Source organism: Miscanthus floridulus, chromosome 18 (genome assembly GCF_019320115.1).
Source record: "Miscanthus floridulus cultivar M001 chromosome 18, ASM1932011v1, whole genome shotgun sequence".
In the NCBI taxonomy this organism is placed as follows: Eukaryota; Viridiplantae; Streptophyta; class Magnoliopsida; order Poales; family Poaceae; genus Miscanthus; species Miscanthus floridulus.
Window position 1 is genome coordinate 45,663,209 of NC_089597.1, and position 9,714 is coordinate 45,672,922.

Below are 9,714 nucleotides of genomic sequence, written 5' to 3' on the forward strand. Positions count from 1 at the left end.
GTCCTAGTCGCCGTGCCATGTCTGCCTTCGTGTCCCACCTTATTGAGTTGTACCGTCTGTGCCACTGCTGTCCTACGCGTCGCCCTTCTCTGTTTACTGACTGGGCCACATGATCGATCGAACTACTCTGCTTTCCATTCGCTCTTCCTCTCTCTACTGCAACCACCGTGGTCACAGCTATCGGTGCCAGTCCTTCCCCGCGTGTGCCCCTTAGTCCGCTCTGGGCTGCCGCCTCACCCGTGTACCCGCAGCACCTGCCTAGGCCAAACCCACCATGCCCGAGCACCGGCGCCCCCTCCTTTTCCTTCATTGCCACGGTCGCCTACAGCCACCGCACCCCTCGGCCCCGCTGCTGACCGCGCTGCCTAAAGTACTGTAGCACCCTACCATGGCTGGCCTGCTACCACCCAAGCCTCCATCGCTGGCCTTGCCTACTTTGTCGTGCCACCGAGCCTTGGAGTGCCGTTGTGGTCACCTCATGAGGGAGCACTGCGTGCGTGAGCCTTCTAGCCCAACTTGATGCTGCTGCCATGGGGCTCCACCTCGCACTGTGGCTCCTCCCATGCCCATGTACTGATGCCCTCACCACCATCAATGTGCATCTCGAGAGCGCCCGAGCTGCTGCGCTCCACTATGCTGCTCTCCCTTCCTGCCCGTCGCCGGCCGTAGTGCACAGGTGCACCAGATCCCATGCCACGTCCCCGCTCTGGGCTAGCACCATGCCACCTCCCGTCTGCGGTGCTTCACTGCTGAAGTGCCCCCGCTGCTGCACCAGGCCGCCCTACCATGTCGTCATCGACCACGTGCTAGCCGGGTCCGCTACGCAGCCCCTAGTGTGCCATGGCCGCTCGTCGCTGCCCCGCGTGTCCTCTGGTAGGTCTTGCCGGGTTACACCGCCGTAGCCCGGTGGTCGCTCGTGATGGTGCATGACCAGGCTATTTTGGGCCACCCATGGCCATGCCGCCAGCGCCCATGGGAGCGGCCGGTGCCCTCGCTGCCCTTGCGCACCACCTCCATCGCCGTTGTGCCTTCCCTGGCCCCATAGTGCCTTTGTCGTCGCCGCCAACCGATGGCTCTGCAGTGCACTGTTTTGAGAAGGTGAGAAGGGTATGGATCCAAGTAGAATTTTTGTACAGGGTTCTCGGTGCAAAATACGTGACCTAGATGAATAGTGTTAATGTACTGTGGGGTGATTTGTTAGAAACACAGGGATGTTTTTGCCAAATGATGACGCCGCTGCTAGGTTTCCATCATGGACCTGCCTGCTCGCACTAGGCCGCCTGTGTTGTTACTGCATCACGCTTAGGTTGTGCGCTGGGCCAGATTGGCCGCCGTACCTAGGCCGCTACATCGTGCGCACGGCCCACCTTCTAGGCCTTGGCCGCGTGGGCTACAGACGGCCATGGGCCGCTGCCCGCGTGCACGCTGGTGGGCCACCTACCTAGTCGGCTAGGCTATGGGTGTCTGGACCTCTTGGCCGCCCACATGGGCCATGCTGGCTAAGGCCGGCCCAGTGCCTATCTCTTTTTCTAGTTTTTATTAAAATGGCTGAAACTTGCAAAATCAATAAAAAATTGTGTTGGTGTCCAAAAATGGTGAAACCAATTTTGTTAGTCTCCTAAAATCATGGTCTACCTGCTAGTATACTTTGTTCACATAGTTTGATAATAGTCTTGGAAGCAATATAATTAATTTAAGATACTTAATATTGTAAAAATATAAACTTGTAGGAATTGTTGTGATAAATTGAGAATATTGTTGAATCTAAAATTTGTACAATAGGCTCCTAGCAATATTAGTTACTCACTGTAATTTTTGTAGCTCTAGAGTAAGTAGGTGCTAAATAGATAATGATGTCCTATTCCGAATAAAGATTAAATGGATAGAAGGGGATAAAGAAACAACTTGGGTTTGTATAACTAAAACAATTGTTGGGAAGTAACGCCTTATTCGACAACATGGATACGTAGACCAGCATTAGAGCTATCTCGTTAGCTTGTGAGGCATGATCAGGTTTCTAAGCATTTTGGCTGTCGTTGAGTATTTACATCTATGCATTTGCATCAATGCATATCATATAGGTACGATGATGGAACAACAGATCAATTGAAAGAGGATTGGGAATCCAAAGATGGTGTAATGGTATTCTCTCTAGGAGATGATGCAATAGGCTTTCTATTCAGATGATGGTGGATGATCTGACGATGCAGATACAAACTTTTTAATATATATCTTACCTAGGCAAGCCCCAGTGCATAACCCCTACTTTTCTGCAGTTTAAATTATATTTGTGCATTAAGTTTTAAGGAGTTAAATGAAACCCACTTGCATATATATATATATATATATATATATATTTATCCTATGAGTATTACTAGTTTGATAGGATCGTGTAGATTGCTATGCTACAGGAGTCCGGTAGAAGTCGAGTGATTGCTGTCACTCGCGAGATATAGGAAATATATTACTATATTATTATCACTTGGAATATATAAAAATGGTGGAAAGGAAAATGGTGACCGAGCAGGGATATGGTTTGGGTATTGGTGGGTGTAAGAGGTTGTGTCATCATGGACGTGGGGCATGGCTTGGTTACACTGCTTTCCTTGTCTGTGTCGATTAAGGACCGGCCGTTGCATAAGGCTCTAGGCAAGTCACAGACTTATTATCCCATACTTGGGCATGGGTGCTTGGAAGACTTGTTGCTCTCTTTTCATGGATCCAGGCCTTTCTAGACCGACTGTCTTGGTGGTTTTTGGATTAGGAGGTCCTTGCACCGCACTGATGTTCGGGACTCAGGGGCCGGCTTGGAGTCCTAGTTTGGATGGGGACCTAGACACCTAGGACAGGAGGGTGATGGGTTGGTCCTGCTTGTGCCTTGGGTACAAGCGAGGCGTGTGTTTTCGGGGTACCTAGCTAGGGGCATTGATTCGCAAATCGCCGAGTGATCTAGTACGGCTTGTCTACGGTTTAGTATCATAGTAAGAACTAAAAGATAAAAGATGGAAGATAGAAAAAGGAAATCTGATTGCTTACCACCTGCTTGAAAGTAGCACAGGTGCTTACATAGAATGGTTAGTTAATGAACCAATATAGCTATTAATAAAAAATAAATATAAGGACGCACGCTTAGTAATGCTTCCTGCAAATGCAATAAACCCATAGGCCAGATAGCATTGCATATCCTTGGAGTCTTTTCTTTCCTCCTATTGGGTAAGTCTTGCTGAGTACAATTGAGTACTCAGGGTTTTATTCCCCCTGTTGCAGGTGACACACGGATGCTAGAGCTGACTCTTGTGTGTGGACTCCTCTTGGTGGGCTCAGCGAGGATTCCTTTACGATGCGATCATAGTTTTTATTTATAACTCTCACTAAATATTTTTATAAATAAAAGTATTATAATATGTTGTCATAATTTATATATCAATGCTTCATCATGCCCTGAATAGCTATTTATTTCCACTGTAATTCTGATCACATGGTCATATTCCGCTGTTCAATTAAATTGTTCATAAACTCTGATAAGATGATTACGTTCCGCAGTTATACAATAACTATTATACTCTGGTGTTGTACTAAAAGTGATGTAAGAAATGGTTAATAATGATGTAAGCTTTATTCTCTCATTTGTGATCCTGATGGAAAATGTGGATTTTTGGGTTCTCCCTCGGGGTGTGCCCGACGGGACCAGGTAATTTGGTGTTCTCTCTGAGTGCTTAGTGTCTAATGGAAGACAAGCACTCCTAGGAGGCATTAGATTAGGTGGTTTTGCCATAGTGACCAAGGAGGTACAACTGACATCTCCCTTGAGTTAAAAAACTTCCTTCCATTGTTTCATCATGAGTTTAACATGTGAAACCTTTCTTCTCTTAACCATGGCATAGAGTAACTTGAGTTCATCAATCCATACAGTACAAAAATCATTTCTAGGAAATAAGGAAAATCCTAGCCATTTATGCATGAAGCGCAGGGTCGGGTGATGAATATCACTAGTGTGAGGATGGTAACAAGTAAGTTCTTTGGATATTTCTCTCTAGAATTTTGTCCTATCAAAATTTTGCAAAGCAGAATCTATGTCAACTACGCATTATGCATTGAATCCTAGAAACTCACTACACTATTTCCAAGGGACAGAAAAATCTTTCCCAAATAGTCTAAATGTGACTTAAGAATCAGTGGTTTGTAGAGTGCAAAGAAATTCCACGGTTAAGAGTTTAGACCCCAACTCATCAATATGCCAAACATTTTCTCATCCAATAGTTTTAAATATGATTTTGAATTTAGCATTCATACCTGTTGATTTCCGAAGGGCTAGGTCACAGACAAAAGTGTGAATGAACCTTTGAGTTTTGAGCTGCTTGTAGGCCTCCTTCTCCGTCTTGTTCCAAAGCTTGAGATGCTTATGCTCTAGGAGGATGTTCTTCTCAGAAGATGATGACCTAGACGGTGCTCCGACAGTGGAAGATGGAACATTGACCTACAATTTTAGCGCTCCCCCAGGAAGAAGAGCTTCTCGTCGAATGAAACGATGCCGCACGCTTGAGCTTGCTCACAAACTTACTCATCTTCCTCCTAGCGAGGGTTCAGAATTTTAAGTCCGCTAAACCGGACTTCTCCAGTTGCATTTATTCTTTGGGTGCATCGGTCGGTCTTGGAGATGGAGACCCTGATGGTTGTACTAGCTTCTCTTGCCACTCCAAATTAGAGCATTGTTCCGGTCTTGTCTTGAAGGCGAATCGCTCTTCCTTGCCATTGATATGGAATTTAATTTCTTTGGCTCCGACATCAATGTGTGCATTTGTAGTACTCAAGAAGGGTCTCCCAAGGATGAGGGGTGTCTTCATATCCTCCTACATGTCAAGTACTACAAAATCCACTAGAACAAAGAAATTTCTTATTTTTACCAAAATATTCTCGGCGATTCCTACCGGGTAGCAAACCGATTGGTCGGCTAGTTGTAGGCACATCAATGTTGGCATGAGTGTTGAATAGTTGAGCTTGTCAAAAACCTTCTTAGGCATGACACTGACACTTGCTCCAATCAAATAATCAATAGTGGGACATCCTGGATCCTTCTTCTTGATAGGTGTTGTATTCAGGATGGCCGCACTACACTCCTCCATTAACTTGATTTTCTCAGTGGTGGGCAGTGGTCTTTTGTTGTTGAGGATGTCTCTAAGGTACTTTGCATAGGTGGGTACCTGTATGGCATCTAGTAGGGGAATATTGATATATAACTTTTGAATTACCTCTATGAACTTACCAAACTGCTCATCCATTTTGGCTTTTTGATTTCTACGTGGAAACGGTAGGAAGGTGGTGTCATGAAAATCTTGCATCATTTGTTATGCTTGTGGCTTGACTTCTTTAACTTCATCGTCCTTCTTCTCCTCTTGTTCTGCTGCCAGTGTCTTACCTATCCTTGTTGGATATGGAGGATCACGAGTAGACTTGCCACCTCTTGTGGTTATGGCGTTGACCTTCTCAAGGTTAGTGGCAAAGGCAGAGCAGTGGCCAACTGAGCCAATTGTAATTCTATCTTTTTATTATAGCTAAGTTGGTCTTTCATAGCAGAAGAAAAATTATCCATTTTAGTGTATATGTTTTCTAGGACCTTATCATTAAAAGCAAGCTTCTTAGAAATATTCTCATTAATCTTGGCTTGTTCTAAGATCAAGTCTCTCAAGGATGGCTGCTTAGGCTTAGAAGGATAATTACCTGGGTACTTACCTTGGTAAGTTGACCGTTGTTGATTCCATCCTTGCCTCTATTGTTCTAGAGCAGAATTATTGATGACAATATTTGGGTCTTCTTGAGATTCAGGGAAATCAACCCCCAAATATTCTCCACATGTGTTTTGGGAATTAAAAGCATCTTGAATGGCCTGAAGATCTTTCTTGTAATTGGCTCACTATTCAAGCCAATTCAATATTACATCCATCTTGGTTGACTGTGCACATACCTCCTCTAGTACTTCTTCGCTCTTTTTGCATGCTTGAATATTGTATTGAGACCAGCCTTGATTAGAGGCTATCTTCTCCATGAGAGTTTTAGCTTTTCCAAGGGTGAGTGACATAAATGATCCTCCAGCAATTGCATCAAGTTGTTCATGAACTTTCTAAGTCAATCCATAGTAAAAGCTTTGCATGAGAAACCAATCTTCCATCCCACAATGAGGACAATCTGAAATGTATTCTTGGAAGAGTTCCCATGCTTTTGGAATGGTTTCTCCTTTTTGCTATTGGAAGTTGGAAATCTTTCCTCTTAAGCCATTGGTCTTGCCTATAGGGAAAAACTTTGCTAAAAAGGCCTTTGAACATTTTGCCCATGTGTTGATGTTATCTTTGTTGGTGTAGAACCATTGCTTCACCCTTCCCACTAGCAAGAATGGAAACAGACAGAGTAGTATGATGTCTTGAGCAATGTCCTTGATGGTGATTGTGCTGCTTGTCTCTAGGAAATTTTAAAGATGAGCACTAGCATCTTCATGTGCCTTTCTGCTAAATGGAGTAGCTTGCACCATGTTGATGAGGCTTGGCTTGAACTAAAACTCAAGGTTGTTAGTTTTGAGTGTTGGTCCAGTGCGGATGTTCTCAGTGCTTGGAGCAGAGAACTCACGCAGAGTCTTGTCAGCCATAGCTTTAGAAACTAGTGTTGAGCTTCCTCTTGATTGGTTTGATTGTGATTGATGGAAATTGTTGATGAATCAGAACCAATCCTGTAATACCCTGTATAAGATATGAACAAAGACAAACAAGGGTAAGCCTGCTAAAGCAGAGATATAAAGTTATGATCTCGTCTATAAGTATTTATTTGATCAATTCACTAAGCCTTATGCCCCTCCCCGGCAACGGCACTAGAAATGCATGTTGACATTTCTTAGCATCACTCTTTACTAAGTTGTCATCCCTAGCATTGATGTTAGAAATGCGTTGTTGGTAATTATTAAGAATACTTGTATATATATTAAGTAATCCGCAAGCGCACAGATAATATACCATTGTAGCACTTCACCCGATAGTATACCAAGTATCATTATTTATATTTTCCACAGGGAGGAGCGCTGGGGTGGCTGGAGATATTGAAAAATATGCATACTTATGACAAGATCATTAACTCTCATGCTATAGCAGGGGTAAGTCAAATGATAAATAAATGATAATTGTAAGGCATTGATAGTAGTCCATAGATAGGAATAGATACCCATAAATGTAGTATGACTAGGCAGGAGATTAATTAAGAACAAAATATTCTTAGGTCATTCCTTATTTACTAAGTCTTTTGTACAGCCAAGTATATATACTTTCATCTATAGCATAATTCACTTTTTATCTATGCATAAGGAACATTACTAAGGAAGATCAAGAATAGAGCTTGTCTCCCTTCGCAACTGGGTTCTACTTGTTCTACAAACGAGAGTGGACTACAAAGGACTCAACGGGAGTGTCACATCTGCAATCTACCACATGACCCATAGTGTAGAGTGCATCTACACGTAAACAATATTTAAGCACCATGCTTACATATTGTCGACCACTTAACTCACTCGAGTATTAAGCTAAGCGCTTTGCGAACATATGCATAAATTCATCACCAATCATGACTATATCAAGTATATAACTAGAGCAAACTAGGAACAAAATAAATAGCAACTTAGTATTGAAGTAGCACAAAGTCATAAATATAGAGGGATACAATGGCTTTACCAGCCTCCAGACGATGAATCCAGAATCCTAAGCAATATCCCAAACTCTACTTAAATCTTGCTAGCTAGCCTATACTAGAACTTTAAAGAATTGGACCTCTATTCTCTTCTCTCTAGAAACCCTAATTTTTTATCTGATCTTGACTTATGAAAATCTGCCTTAAGGGAGGGGGCAAGGGCTGGTATATATAGGCTGGAGCGTCAATTCTGAGCCCTCAGATCAAACCGACTTGAATAAACGGAATAGATGCAATCTAGGAGGCGGTGGAGGAACCTACATCGAAGTGGAGGCAGACACATGGGGCCAAGGGACTGGCCGGCCTATAGGTGGGACCAGCCGATCCAACCTGGAAGTCTCTCGGTCCTTGCTTTGGTGGAGAGTCTTTTGGTATCCTCTAGAACCTTCTGGAGTTATTTACGCCGTGAAGAAACATGATTTAATTTGATGAATTGATCCTGCTTGACGGTTTTTTGGATAAACCCTGTTGAAAACATAGATTCACCAAAACTCATAGAAATTGTCAGTTTAAACCCCTAAGTCTATGTTGGTGATCATTTTTATGCATTTATTCAAGTTATGTGGACGGTTTATGATGGATGGTAACTACCATCAACACCATGCCTATAACAAAGTATTCTTCCACAATTTAAATAAGTCGGCATTTTTATCCACCCTTTACCTTGATCCCTGTGGGGCGTATAGCTTTTCCAAGTTCTTGGACGGTTGCAAGATAGAATGGTTATAACAGAATTATCAGTCATTCATTCCTCGATCAACCTTCTATCTGGAGATTTTTATAAGTTTTTGTAAAGAAAATGTAAGTTCTTCAAATGATTCACTCGATCGCTCAATGTGTATAAAACCTCACTAGGGCATTTGGTATTTTGCCTTCTTTTCATCCTACCACTAAAGGCTTTTTGGTGGAGTTTTTGGATAGGTATGAAAATGAGGCATACTTGCATCACATATTTTGCTAAGTCAAAAACCACATCCAAGGAGATGCAAGTCATACACTTTGATCAAGACGTGCAAGTGCGTGCAATTTTTATAATGTTACTAATTCTAAAATATTTTTTGTACTCCTTTGATCATGAATCTCTCTCTTTATGAGGAATGTCTTTTATTCAAAAGTATGGGCTATTTTTATTTCTTTCTTTCTTTCTTTTCTTCTCTTCATGCTCTTTGGCATGCATTTTTTTCTCTAATGTCTTTTGGCATGGATATTTTTCTTTTCTTTCTCTTTTTTAGTATAGCCCATACTATTCTTTTTGGCATACAAAATTATAAAGAGAGACTCATGATAAATGAATGGAGTAATTATTCGGTGGACGAAAAAACATGTTTTTGCATAACTTTCAATGTAAGAGTTAGTTGTTTATTTGTGGGTGTACATATGTCTTGATCATGGGCGCATGACGAGAATCTCAAAAAGGGTCATGAACAATTTGACAAAGCTCAATGCAATAACAAGTAGCATATGACTAAGGTTTTGTACTTGAATATTGTCATGTGGCCTTGGTAGGCATTCATAATCATTGAGAAACATTAAATTTTAGCATTTTTAAAATTGAAAACTCTGGATGTCTAGTTTCTCTTAAAACAAAATCATAGCAAATTCTATTTGTACCATATCATAACTTGCAGCAACTTAGAAAAGTAGCATGCTTTTGCAACCCACAAGTTTTCATGTTTTTAGAATGAGACATTTTTAGCCAATAAACTTAAATCTTGGAGAATACTAACTTACAGTCTAGGTACAAATGAATTATAGACAGAGCAATTATTCATCATTTCAACTTAGGAGAAATTAAATATTCTTAAAACACATATGAAGAGTGAAATTCATTTTTTTTGTTGTTTTTGTCATATTTCATTTTTGGCTATTTTTAATCTTTTAGATTTTTATAAAGTGCTAATAAATAAATAATGCAAAAAAATAAAAATGTGAAAAATAAAAGATACAAGGTACCTCTACCGGGGTCCTCCCCCAAGCTAGCTCGAGGCCTTT

At 41.7% G+C, this 9,714-nt stretch overlaps 1 non-coding gene across 1 annotated transcript; it reads left to right on the plus strand.

Annotated features, from left to right (window-relative positions):
• The first annotated feature begins 6,164 nt into the window (after window positions 1-6,164).
• LOC136524923 (small nucleolar RNA R71) lies at window positions 6,165-6,271 on the plus strand. The gene has a single exon (XR_010776270.1). It is a non-coding gene; the product is annotated as a small nucleolar RNA R71 (small nucleolar RNA).
• Window positions 6,272-9,714: the final 3,443 nt, after the last annotated feature.